This window comes from Pinus tabuliformis, chromosome 6, assembly GCF_031772625.1.
Source record: "Pinus tabuliformis cultivar Carrire ecotype Pingquan chromosome 6, CPIR1, whole genome shotgun sequence".
NCBI lineage: Eukaryota > Viridiplantae > Streptophyta > Pinopsida > Pinales > Pinaceae > Pinus > Pinus tabuliformis.
Window position 1 is genome coordinate 1,404,471,416 of NC_142292.1, and position 13,999 is coordinate 1,404,485,414.

Below are 13,999 nucleotides of genomic sequence, written 5' to 3' on the forward strand. Positions count from 1 at the left end.
GATTGAGAATATGTAACAATACATAGTACAATACTCCTCGCAAGTACTCAGTACTATCTCCACCTGTTACACACAAACTAGCTCAGATCTGAATCAATCACAGGTTCAAATCTCCTTCGCTGCTTGCCTGCCTCCACTATGCAATCCTGCATGAGAATAGATGAGAATGGCTGATCCAAACTCGTATTTCCCTTGGCTGAACCATGCAATCCTCACTGGCAATACTTAATCCATTGATTGTGAAAATCTCATGCACAACTATAGTCACAACTGACAGCTGTCTTGCCCTTTCACTCACCTCTAACACCTGTCTCCACTGAACTATCCATGCACTGAGTTAACTGATGTATTCTTTAGTTGCTTTATGAGTTAATAATTAGTGAATTAATTAATAATTAATTCACATCACTCATCACTAGTGTATTCTGCAGTTAGACTAAATACAACTAGTTCAACCAAGTTAAACTGAACACAACTCCATCAACTCCTCAATCAACTCCACCAAACTCAATCACTTGAGTTCTAACTGAAGTCCATCATGCAATAGCTCAACTGACCCATAAGAAAAGCGTATTTCCTTTTGACAGTTTCATGTGCCACATCTGTAGCTTGAACTGAAGTGCTCCAAGAGGATAAGATAATGTTTATAGTCCAAATATTATTAAGAGCTAATAATATTCGACTGTTCTATTTTTAGCCTAGCAGTCTAAAAATAGACTCCGCCCATATGTCTAAAAATAGAAGTCCATCTATTTTTACCAACATGACCAATCATCCACAAATAGCATCCTGCAACTCATAGACCATGATCCATATGTCTAAAAATAGACTTTGCGCCAAAAATAGCCTGCAGGCCCGCTTAGTGAAGGTGACTTCTTTTCACTAAGCTCCATCATCTTGTTGCATTTTCAACAGATGGTTTTTCTCTCCAAAGGGTTTCCACCTAAAAATCTCTTGTCTATTATCTTGGATGTTGTGCATTGTTCAATGGTGTTGTTATATGTTCATGAGATGTGATGCTAACTTATGTTTTTAATCTAACGCTAGTGATAATTAATGCTCTGTGAAGTTAAAATTATCTAATTGAAGAGAAATATTGATTCAGCCCCCTCTCAATATTTCCAAAGCTAATTTATTTATTTATGTAAATTTTGGATAAATATTTACATTGTCTATTATTTATATAATTTTTAATTATTTGTAACATTATTCTTTAATATGTTCGAATGTGATTTTATAATAAGCAAAAATTCATTTAATTTAGAGAGAGGCTTTTGTATTAACTATATAAAAGTAAATCATACGTAGATTATGCTCTTGGTCTACTACCAGGGAAACTAGAGTAGCAATAGAAGAAAATTTGTTTTATCCATAATTTTTGAATGACATTATTAGTCCAAAATGCATAATTGAGAGATTCAAAATTGAGAAAATGTAGAGTGTATGAAAAAGGTTCTAATAGACTATGCCTAGTGATAGAAGAAATAATGCTTCATAACATGAGAAAATTAGAAAAAAGACTTAACAAATTGTGCATGGCAAGGCCCAAATTGGAGGAGTATTATTGTCAAAGTTAGTAACCTCGCTAGATGTAACTTCGAATGTTAGAGGTTCGATGTCCATCTTCTTTGGTGCTTGAGTAAAGACCTTGTGATATAATTCTTTGACCTGCAGTTGGAGGTCATTCAATTGGAGCATAATGACCTAATATTCCTCGCTTGTTTCAATCATAAGCTTACCCAAAGTTGCTTTAACGTCCCAATATAAGTCTAGAGTCTTGAAATACTTGGTATCATGGGTTCTAGAGGTATATGGAAGCCATGGTGCAACATACTCAAGGACTTCCTCCTTATGGAGAAAACCTCATTCCAAGTGAGATTCAACTTCAACAAATTCAATGTATGTCCTAACTATAGGAGGGGTGTGTCAACTAAATATGGACTTGGAAGAGTCGACCCTATGCTAGGCATGGATGATGGGTCTGTTAGGGTCCTAGAGTCTAGGAATCAAAGAGTTTTTCTATCTTACTATTTCATTTTGCAGGTTTATTGGTCAAATTTAGCCTATGAGTCACTACGTGTCATAGTCTAAAGAGTCCCTTATGTAAAAAGGTCAAAATAGTCAAGGTTTTGTAAATATATGTGTTGTGAAGGGGGTCATAATTTCAAAATTTCACTCATGGAGGGAAGAGGATTGTTAGTAAGGGCTAGCTCCACATTGAACCAAAACAATGAAGTTCATTGATAAGATTCATAATGTAGAGAAGGAGGGAAAGGTTGTGTTCTCCTTTGAATTCTCCTTTGTAGGTTGTGTGCTCTTTTGAAATTTTATGTTCTCTGAAAACAGAGGAGGGTGTGAGCTCTTCAAGCCGGGAGCCCAACTCCTCTAACATTGTGGATGTTAAGGAACCACCTCCAGAGTTATTAATGCCATTACTTCCTTTCCACAAAAGAGTGGTTGGCTTGGAGTTTAAAACAAGAAGAATCTAAATTCAATGGTGGTATTCTTGCAGATGAAAGGGGAAAGCAATTCAAATGAAAAAATGTCAAAAAGGAAGTCAGGTAATGTAGATACTGATAGTGAAATAGATGTCTGTGACAAGAAGATGAAGGGGAAAATTCAAAGCTTGAAGGAAACAGTCACTACGCAACTACCGCGCAAAATACCATATTTCATCGTGTATGTTTTTTCAATCTTCATTGCACATATTTTGTCTTGGGGGGTGGAGTTCTAAGTCCTACACAGTCAATATGGAGACTCTAGAAGGGAAGAAAAAGTGCAAAGAAGGTCAATAGTCTGTGAAAGCATGGAGATGGAAGGCTGCTGCACATTCACACAGTCACCGTACTTTCACTATATCTCATAAACCATGTACCCATTATCCCTAAAAAAATTATAGTATATGTATGGGGGTGAGATGAATAAACTCGGTTAATTTTAGCTCAAAATTGTTCACGGTTTTCAAGAAACAAACCACTGTCACCTACAACCATTTTTGGATTTTCTTGAGATCCACGAGTCAGATTTTGCTCAATTTTTGTGTGAAGGAGAACCATGATGATATTAACATGTTGTAAAAATTTCAACTTAATTGGATTCACCATTGGGAGATATACCCAAAACACAGAGTGTTTCTTAAGCTGCTACACTCTGTTGCGCAACTGCTACGCAGGTGTTGAAATTAGTGGTTTTGGAGCCTGCACGTGCAAAGAGACACATTGGATGGGTCCTTCTCCACCTCAACCACCTAATCATCATCGTTCATCAGCCAATTGTCCCTTAGTGCTACAGGTGTGCGTGCCAAGCTAGAGTTGTTGCGCAACTCAAGTTGTTTGTTGTTTCTATTTTTTGTTTTGGATCCGAACTATGCTGTCATGATCAAGGACGAGGATAAATTTGAAACTTAATGGATAAAGTCATTAGATGGATAGGATAAAGTGCTTTATGTTTTTTTTAGATAAATGTTGTAGTTTTTATGGTTAGCTTTGTTTAGTCTTTTTGGTTCAAAAAACAACATGTTATTAAACTTAGTTTGATTCGATCCACTTAGTGGATAAGACATGCAATGTATCTGGTCAATGGGCCTGTTATGTAAAAAATTGTATTTAAGGCCACAAGAACTATGAAGAAAGGGTTGGTTGGAATCAAGAAATAGGCCCTGTGTGTGTGAACTTCTAATATTGAATAAAGTCTTAAGTGCAAATTTTGTCACTAGTTGCAGAGATTCATGTGGTATGTCCCTTTCAAGTGATTGTGTTTCTTCTGTGAAATTTTTTAATTTAAATTTCTTATTGCTATCTCTAAATGTCTTATTTATATCTCGTTCTATTGTTATTGATGTCTCGTTCTAAAGTGTATTGTTGAAGCAGTTTCCAGAATTCACCTTTCAGTGCTCTGGTTGACTGTTGATCCTCATACATGATGGAATTAAGTGTTGCTCTTTTAACCTTGTTCTTCTAAATATTTGATCAAAAATTATGTGACAAAATTCAGAGTTTGCTTTGTTACATTTGATTGAATGTTGTTATGTGATTCTTTATCCTTTTCATTATACTACAATTGATGTCTACTTGAAGCACGTACCTACCTTGCCTTTGTCTTTATAGGTGACTCATGTATGCACTGATGTTATAGGTTTGAGAATTTGAAATATTCTAATGGTTTCATTCCTCCATGGCCTTTTCTTAAATCTCCCAACAATTGTCATCAATTCTAAGATTCTTCCAGATCTGGGATCTGTAGTCATTGAGTTCCAAGGTAATTATCTTTAGATATTTTCTAGTGAGGGAGTCCCCTCCAGTTAGAAAGGACCAGTTTCTAACCCAAAGAGGTTTGTGGTTACCTCTGGGATTTCTCTCCTCGGCCTGGAGAAATTTACAGCGTGCTAACAGGGTCAACAATGAAGGCCTCATTGACTATAACTACATTTGTCTTGTACCATAATAACCTAATAGAGAAAGCATCTCTAAGAAACCTCCACAACAAAGATCCATAGATGAAATCCAATAAGAACCAAAGCTAAGAACAAAAGCAGAGGAATTCGAAATAAAGAGGAGTTATCAAGCCATGTCCTAGTGAGAATAAGGTCAACACCTTGGAAAATCCTAACCAGTGACTAGTGAAACAAATGAAACCACCATGCGAAAGGTTCATCATAAACCCCAACATTCATGGATGAGCATAAGGATTGAATTCTCTAGAAGTTGGTTGAAGTCAAGCACGTAACCATAATTGCAAGTGTCATAATGGTATATCAAACCAACTATGAACAGTCATTGCATGGAGAGTGTGTGTTAGAGAGTTAACATTCATATGCCACGTGTCCCCTCGTAGAGCGAGAGGGGTGAGGGTGGCATCCGCTCTTTGCTTGAGGGATCATACATCCCTATCACTTGATGCACGATTTAATTTTGGTTTTATTAAACATCTAAAATGATAAAATATCTTATGATGTAAAAAAATTTATTATGTAAATATAATTATTCTCATATAATAAGATAAATATCCCTATTTTTATGTAAATATCATACATAAAATATTTCTATTTATATATAATGTGATATTTATTTTAACTTCTTTATATAATAGTTTTTATATTAGGTGTACATATTGGTTATGGAGAATGACCTAGAAATTGTTTTTGCTTAATTACAAACTTGTCTTCCTCATACATAAAGAAACATGTTAATGAATAAAGACCTAGAGGTACCCAAGAATGGTGAAAACTTGCTCCTATATGAACCACTAGTGAGTCATTCTAGGTGACATGGTTTTTCTTGAATAACAGTGACGAGTCAATGTACATTCAAAAATAACAACTAATTTGATCACTAAGTTATGATAGAATTTCTCAACATAAAAAAAAATAAATAAATAAATAAAAAATTAAGTGTACATATAATTTTTTTATCTTTTAAATATATAAATGTAAGTATTGATATTTGCATTCTTCTCTTTTTATATAGCAATTTTATAGTAGGTGTATAATATTAAATCTCTCTCTTTTATATATGAGATATTTGTATTTGTATTTGTATTTATATTTGGTTAAGATATATAGTATTATTATTATAATTTTGTTTGTTAGATTGTTTGTGACTCGCAGGACTAGCCCATGGCTAAGAAGCCGCAACCCAAGGGCATCTAAGCCATCAACATCACTCTTGGATCACACTCGACTTGGATCACACCACCCATAACATGGTTTAATTTGTGTTGACGAGGTTGAGAACTTGGAACCTTAACACAAAAAATGACTTAAAAGTACACCTTGTCCCCATTTGTTCTATACCTAATGGATGCTATATAATATCAATATTATCATGATTATTATTAGTATTATTTATGCAAAATATTAAATTTTTGTTTTCATATATATATATATATATATATATATATATATATATATATATATATATATATATATATATATATATATATATATATATATATATATATATATATATAAGTTAGAAGTATTCCTTGATAAACATATTATGTCATGATAACACTTTTACAAAGTTATACTAGCCTTAGTCTCACCAGATTGGTTAATTGGTATGTGATATAACGAAGTTTCTACAAAGAACAATAGTAACTGCAATACTTAAAATATCATATAGCCAGAGGTCTAACAAAACAACTATAAGTAAGCTAAACAAGTAACCATCTCAAGAATTTGAAGATGTCAAATGAGTAAGATCTTTCAGGTTGTAGCCATGGGGTACTGGAATCTTGAGTTCATATTGGATGTGCTTTTCGATATGAGTCAAGCGAACTTCTAACATGTCAAGACTATCTTGCATTTACCATTGGTTCCATTGGATGTCGTTAAGGAATGCATTATATCATTTATGTTCCTCATGCATTTCTTTTGAGACTCATCCTAGAAGAGTCTTCAGTAGCTAGTGAAGAGTAATAGCATGCATGTACTATTTTCTCCTACCCTTGGTATGTCCAAGGCCAGGGAGCCAATGAGAAAATTCATCCATAAGTTCAATTTCAAAGAAGGCCTATCTATCTTGATGAACATGTCTTTCTAACTATTGAATCTTTGCATGTATTGCTGACAAGGTCACTACATGGTATGCAACAACTACCTCCTGAGCCATAATCTTAGTACGAGACTAGCTAGGCTATCGACGTTCCCCAACCCCATGTCGATTATGTCCTCGCTGGCACACCATATTAATAATAAGATTGTCTTTCATATTAATCACATTATTGAGATTTTGTCGACGTTTCAAACCAACTAATGTGGTTCATCTTAAGGAAAACATATTGGATCGAGCTAACAGTAATACCCCACAATCCCCGAGATGACAACAAAATGATTCCTGGATGCCAAACCAAAGCTAGTCCTTTGGAAATAAATAGGTAGTTCAGAAAATGGAAAAGAGCTATACTCACACCACCTTCCCTAAGCCAAGAATCAACAATAACCCAATCTACACTAGTAATCAATTGACAAAAGAACAAAGGGGGGCGAGGGCACAAGAACTTGTTTCTTAAGAATTCAGTGAATGGGTCATGTTGTCGAATATCTTTTATCCCAAGAGGTGAAGCCAATTCCTTAAATAAAAGAGTCCGTAAGTGAAAATCAACCAATTTAGCCACAATCCCAACCAAAAATTGAAGAAACTAGCATATAACAGACCAATAATAACCTTGCACTGAAAAGCAATACATATGGAGCTATGATCCCAAAATTACCTTATTGTGTCATCGAGGAAGATTTGAAGTGAAACATGTTTGAGAACCAGAGCCAATGTGTGATGCCCCCTGATTCTGCTAGCTAGAGTCAGGAGCTACCCAGTTACCTTGTGCTACTTTATAGCTACGAAACCCACAATTCCTTACATCTCTAGAGCATCCACTATTCCTTTGTACTCCAAGAAATTGAAGGATACTACCATTACAGTGCATGGACTTAATACATAAACCAGCACTCCATTTCCAACACCTTTTTCCAAACAATAACACAATTCCATAAATCCAAACTTGCAGGGAGGGCTGTTAATCCCACCTGCATCTAATGGGTGCAACTCATTTGACACATAAACCTGTTTTGCAGTAGAGGCACTAATGAAGATGATGCTAGAACCTGGGGATCCATATGTTCAAGAAATAAACTCGCCACACATATCATGCATGGGGGGTAGGCTACACCACCCCCCTCTTTAATGATCTCGAGATTTGGTGGGGTGGTGGATGCGCCACCCCCCCTTCCGCCCCCCGCTCGGGCTTTACTGTTGCTTGTTCTTCCACCCCTTCGGAGCATAAATATATGTAATATTATCTCTATCATATACCTTATTACTTTAGATATAATAAATAATATATTTTACTAATAACTAAATTGGTTATTAAGCTTTTTATTGTAATCCATGAGGTTGCAAGTTTAAAATCTCAAATAACTATAATGGTAGCTTTAGTATCACAAATATAATAGCACCCTAAATGGTGTCTTCAAACTTCATGAAGTTGCAAGTTAAAAGTGACTAATAAATATTTTAAATATCTTCAGTATCACAAATATAATGACCCCTAAATGATGTTTGATGCATTATTTATGTTTACCTAACGATTTAGAATAAAGCAATTCTATATCTCAAATCCCTGGGAAAGCAACCCAAAAAAGGAGTTGTCTTTAGTGACTTTTTAGACCATTCGGTGTTGGAATTCGACGGAAAATTTTGAGGTTAGATCTTGATTTGTGTTATTTAAACTGGTTCTTTGACTGTATATATGGATTCAACACCCTGAAAACCCCTAGGGCACTTAGATTGTGCAGGGGTTACCCATTAAACTTATTAAACTGGTTCTTTGACTGTATATATGGATTCAACACCCTGAAAACCCCTAGGGCACTTAGATTGTGCAGGGGATACCCATTAAACTTGTGAGTTCAATAAATTCCAGCGGGATTTTAGAGAAATTAGACCGGAAAGGCTTTCAGAAAATCGCACTAAAGACAACTCGTCAAAAAAATATTCATTTAAAAAAATATTTATTAATTCGAATTTTGTTTAAGCAATACTTTTTCAATCAAAGTTAATGGACATCTTATAAGATATAAACCCTTAAATTATTTAATTATTTTAAAAAATCAATATTATATTATTTAATAGAGTTCTAAATTATTTTAAAAAATAAATATTAAATTATTTTTAAAAGTTTAACACAAAATTTTCTTTCTTTTTTTCAAAAATTATTTTCATAATTATATTATTTTACTTTAAATTTTAATGGTGTGTTATTATGTTTAATATAGAATTGAGTCTAGTTTTTGTTTTAAAATTGTTTTTTTGATGGATAAGAGCTTGTATTTGTGAGAAGTAAACATGTTAATGGTCCAAAATCTAAAGACATCTGGAAGGATTGAAAACCTACCATTTTATAAATTACTAGTGAAAATTCTAGATGAATGTTCTCAAATACATTTTTTATAAAAAAAATTCATCTCAATCAATTTGATTTCCTAATATATAAAATAAATTTACAGAATTATATATATTTATATTGTAAGAATTTCCCATGTTCAAGATAAAATAAAGTACATTTAACCTTATTTCATATTTTAGTAGTCTCTCTTATTGACCATGGTGATAACGAGGGTTTCAACTGAGGGTTTCAAGAGGCAGATCCACATAATCCAAAAATTGAAGAAAATTACATATAACAAACAATAATAACCTTGCACTGAAAAGCAATACATATGGAGCTAGGATCCCATAATTACCTTATGTATCACTAAGGAAGATCTGAAGTGAAACACGTCTGAGAACCAAAGCCAATGTGAGACACCCACTGATTATGCTAGCTAGAGTTAGGAGCTGCCCAATTACCTTGTGCTACTTTCTAGCCAGGAAACCCACCATTCCTTACATCTCTAAAGCATCCATTGTTCCTTTGTACTCCAAGAAATTGAAGGATACTGCCATTACAGTGCATAGACTTAATACATAAACCGACATTCCATTTCCAACACCTTTTTCCAAACAACAACACAAATCCATAAACCCAAACTTGCAGGGATGGCTATTAATCCCGCCTGCATCTAATGGATGCAACTCATCTGACACATAAACCCATTTTGCAGTAGAGGCATTGAGGAAGATGGTGCTAAAACATGGGGATCTATTTGTTCAAGAAATAAACCTGCCACATGTATTATGCATGGGGGGTAGGCTACACCATTCCCCTCTTTAATGATCTCGGGAGTTGGTGGGGTGGTGGATGCGCCACCTCCCTTCCATCCCTTGCTCGAGCTTTGTTGCCACTTGTTCTTCCACCCCCTCAGAACATAAATAAATATAATATTATCTCTATCATATACCTTGTTATTTTAGATATCATAAATAATGTATTTTACTAATAACTAAATTGGTTATTAAGCTTTTTATTGTAATTCATGAAGTTGAAGTTTAAAATCACCTCCTAAATGGTGTCTTCAAACTTCATAAAGTTAAATTAAAAGTTACTAATAAATATTTTAGATATCTTAAGTATCACAAATTTAAGGACCATTAAACGATGTTCGATGCATTATTTATATTTACCTAAAAATCTAGAATAAAGCAATTCTATATCTCAAATCCCTCACAAATTTAATGACCCTTAAACGTTCAATGCATTATTTATGTTTACCTAGAAATCTAGAATAAAGCACTTCTATATCTCAAATCCCTTGGAAAGCAACCAAAAAAATATTATTTTAAAAAATATATATTAATTCAAGTTTTGTTTGAGCAATACTTTTTTAGTCAAAGTTAATTGGCATCTTATAAAATATAAACCTTTAAATTATTTAATTATTTTAAAAAATCAATATTATATTATTTAATTGAATTTTAAATTATTAAAAAAATATTAAATCATTTTGAAAAAGTTTAATACAAATTTTTCTTTTTTTTTAAATTATTTTCATAATTATATTATTTTACTTTAAATTTTAATGGTGTGTTATTATGTTTAATATAGAATTGAGTTTAGAATATGCTTTAAAATTGTTTTTTTTGGGATAAAAGCTTGTTTGCATGAGAAGTAAACATGTTAATGGTCTAAAATCTAAAGACATCTGGCAGGATTGAAAACCTATTTTTTTATAGATTACTAGTGAAAATTCTAGATGACATAGTTTTTCATAAATAATAGTAATGAGTCAATGTGCATTTGTAAATAACAATAATAATAAGTATATTCACTTTTACTTTAAATTTTAATGGTGTGTTATTCTTTTTAATATAGAATTGAGTCTAGAATATGCTTTAAAATTGTTTTTTGGTGGATAAGAGTTTGTTTTCGTGAGAAGTAAATAAACATGTTAATGGTCCAAAATCTAAAAACATCTAGCAAGATTGAAAACCTACTTTTTTTTATGGATTACTAGTGAAAATTCTAGATGACATAGTTTTTCATAAATAATAATAATGAGTCAATGTGCATTTGTAAATAACAATCAATAATAAGTATTTTTGCTCATAATTTGGCACTTGTATTATGATATATTTTCTCAATATATAAGAAAATGTTCAAACATACAATATACTAAATCTTCTCAGATACTTTTTTTATAAAAAATTTCATCTCAATCAATTTGATTTCTTAATATATAAAATAAATTTACAAAATTATACAAAATAAATTTAAAATTAAACTAAATTTACACAATTATATTTATATGGTAAGAATTTCCCATGTTAAAGATAAAATAAATTACATTTAACCTCATTTCACGTTATAGTAGTATCTCTTCTTGACCATGGTGATAGCGAGGGTTTCAAGCACGGTGAGAATAAAATAGAGTTAACCTCGACTTCAAAACTATATATGGGGTTCCTGTGAGACCATGGGGTGGAGGCATCTTTTTTTTATTTTTAATACCTATATTTATGGTTAGTTTGCTTTTTCCATAAGATGAGTCCACACATGGCGATTTGTGAGAGATATCATAATATAATATAGTAATTATTAAAATATAATAATTACAATAAATATATTATTTTAAAAATATTTAAATTATATCATTTTTATTTATGATTTACAATTTCATTCAAATTTAATTAGAATGGTTAATGATAAAAAATTTTACTAATGAAATATTAATTATAAAAAAATTAATAAAGGTTTTTTATTTTATTTTATTTTTTAATTTTGAAAATCTGATTTTAAACCTTATAAATTAGTTATAAATTAATAAAAATAAAAAAATTTAAAAACTAATTTTTAATTTTTAAAAAAACAGTTTAATATTTAATTTTACCAAAATTTTAATAAATTTTAGAAATAATTTTTAAAAATTTACAAATTAATAAATTTGGATCCAAACTAATTACAATACAATATAAAAATATCTTATTATTTATACTCTAAAACTTAAAAATTCAAAAAATATTACTAACACTTTAATAGAAATAAAATTACTATAACTATGTATTTTATTCTGACAAAATCTATATATTTAATTACTGAAAAGTTAATAATGGATACAAACTTTTTCTTTACCATAAAAAAATTTATAAAATATTTCAATTAATTTTATAAAAATTAATATTTTATTTTCAATAATAAAGGAAAATCTCAAACAAAACTTTATTCTTTACCATAAACTATTTAAATTAATTTTATAAAAATAAATATTTTATTTTGAATAATAATAATAAAGAAAATCAAAAATAAAAATGTTTTTTTTCATAGGCAAACAAAGCTTTTTTCTTTATTATAAAATATCTAAATTAATTTTATAAAAATAAATATTAATTTAAATAAATATTTTATTTTCAATAATAATAACAAGGAAAATAAAAAATAAAAATGTTTTTTTGCATGGGCAAACAAAACTTTTTTCTTTACTATAAAATATCTAAATTAATTTTATAAAAATAAATATTAATTTAAATAAATATTTTATTTTCAATAATAATAATAAGGAAAATCAAAAATAAAAATGTTTTTTGCGTGGGCAAACAAAACTTTTTTCTTTACTATAAAATATTTAAATTAATTTTATAAAAATAAATATTTTATTTTCAATGATAATAATAAGGAAAATCAAAACTTATAAAATTGTTGCCACTCTGATGGCCAAGAGACTAAAGCCAATTCTGTCAAGCATTATCTCTCTGGAACAAACCGGGTTTGTGGAAGGGAGGCAAATCCTAGATGGCTTAGTAGTATCTCAGGAGGTGGTGCATTCCTTGAAATATAAGAAGGAAGCGGGAATGATGATCAAACTGGATCTCTCAAAGGCATATGACCGTCTGAACTGGGAATACCTTAAATCGGTATTAGCGGCATTTGGTTTTTGCAATAGGTGGATAAAGTGGGTGCATGATATGATTTCCACACCAAATTTCTCCATTCTTTTGAACAGAACGCCAACTTCAACTTTCAATGCCACAAGAGGGCTAAGGCAAGGGGATCCTCTGTCCCTATTTTTGTTCATCATTGCGGCGGAAGGACTGGGAAGAGATATCAAGAAAGAACTGAGAGAAAGGAAAATCAAAGGGTTGAGGATATGGGGAAACAGCCTACCGATCACCCACCAGCAATTTGTAGACGATATTATGCTTTTCTACGCAGTCTCCCTTAGAGAAGTAAAAAGAATAAAAAGAACTCTTGACCTCTTCATGGAAGCTTCAGGTACTCAAATCAACAAGGAAAAATCTTGTACATTCCTTTTCAATACTCCGGGTAATGTCAAATCCTTCTTGACTAGAATATTGGGCTTTCGCTCTAGGGACTTACCCACAAAATACTTAGGAACCCAACTAGCCCTAAATCCTTTAAAGATGGCCAATTGGCATCAAACCATAGAGAAACTCAAGAACAGACTAGCAAACTGGTCCTTCCGAACTCTGAATATAGCAGGAAGAACAGTGCTTCTTAGATCAGTCTTACAAGCAATTCCCATCTACCCTCTTTCAGCAACGGCTGTACCCAAAGGGGCATGCACAAAAATGGTGGAGATATTCAAAAAATTCATCTGGGGAGGGCCAAAGCAACAAAAGAAATGGGCTCTGATATCTTGGAAGGGCCTGACAAAAAATAAAGCAGAAGGGGGATTGGGTCTGAGAGATCCTTATACCCTGAATCAAGTAATGGGGGCGAAGCTGTGGTGGAGATGGATGAAGGGAGGAGGAGACCTATGGAAAAGAATCTGGACGCAAAAATACAACATGCCCACAACTACTGAAGATATCCTAAGACTTGAGGAAACGCCAAGAGGTTCCACAATATGGAACCTGGCCAGTCAAAATAGAGACATTATATCCAAACATGCATTCTGGGAAATCTGGAATGGAAATTCAGCTAAATTCTAGGACGAAGCTTGGCAGCAAAGAGAGAAAATGAATGAGATGCAGGGCCTTATAAACACATGTCAGAGAGCAAAGGAGGAAGGACTGAATTATGTAAGTGAGTACTGGAATGAAGAAAGCCAAGAGGAGACCTGGAGAACTTGGAAGGATCCGGAAGCGTGGGATAGACATATTGATAC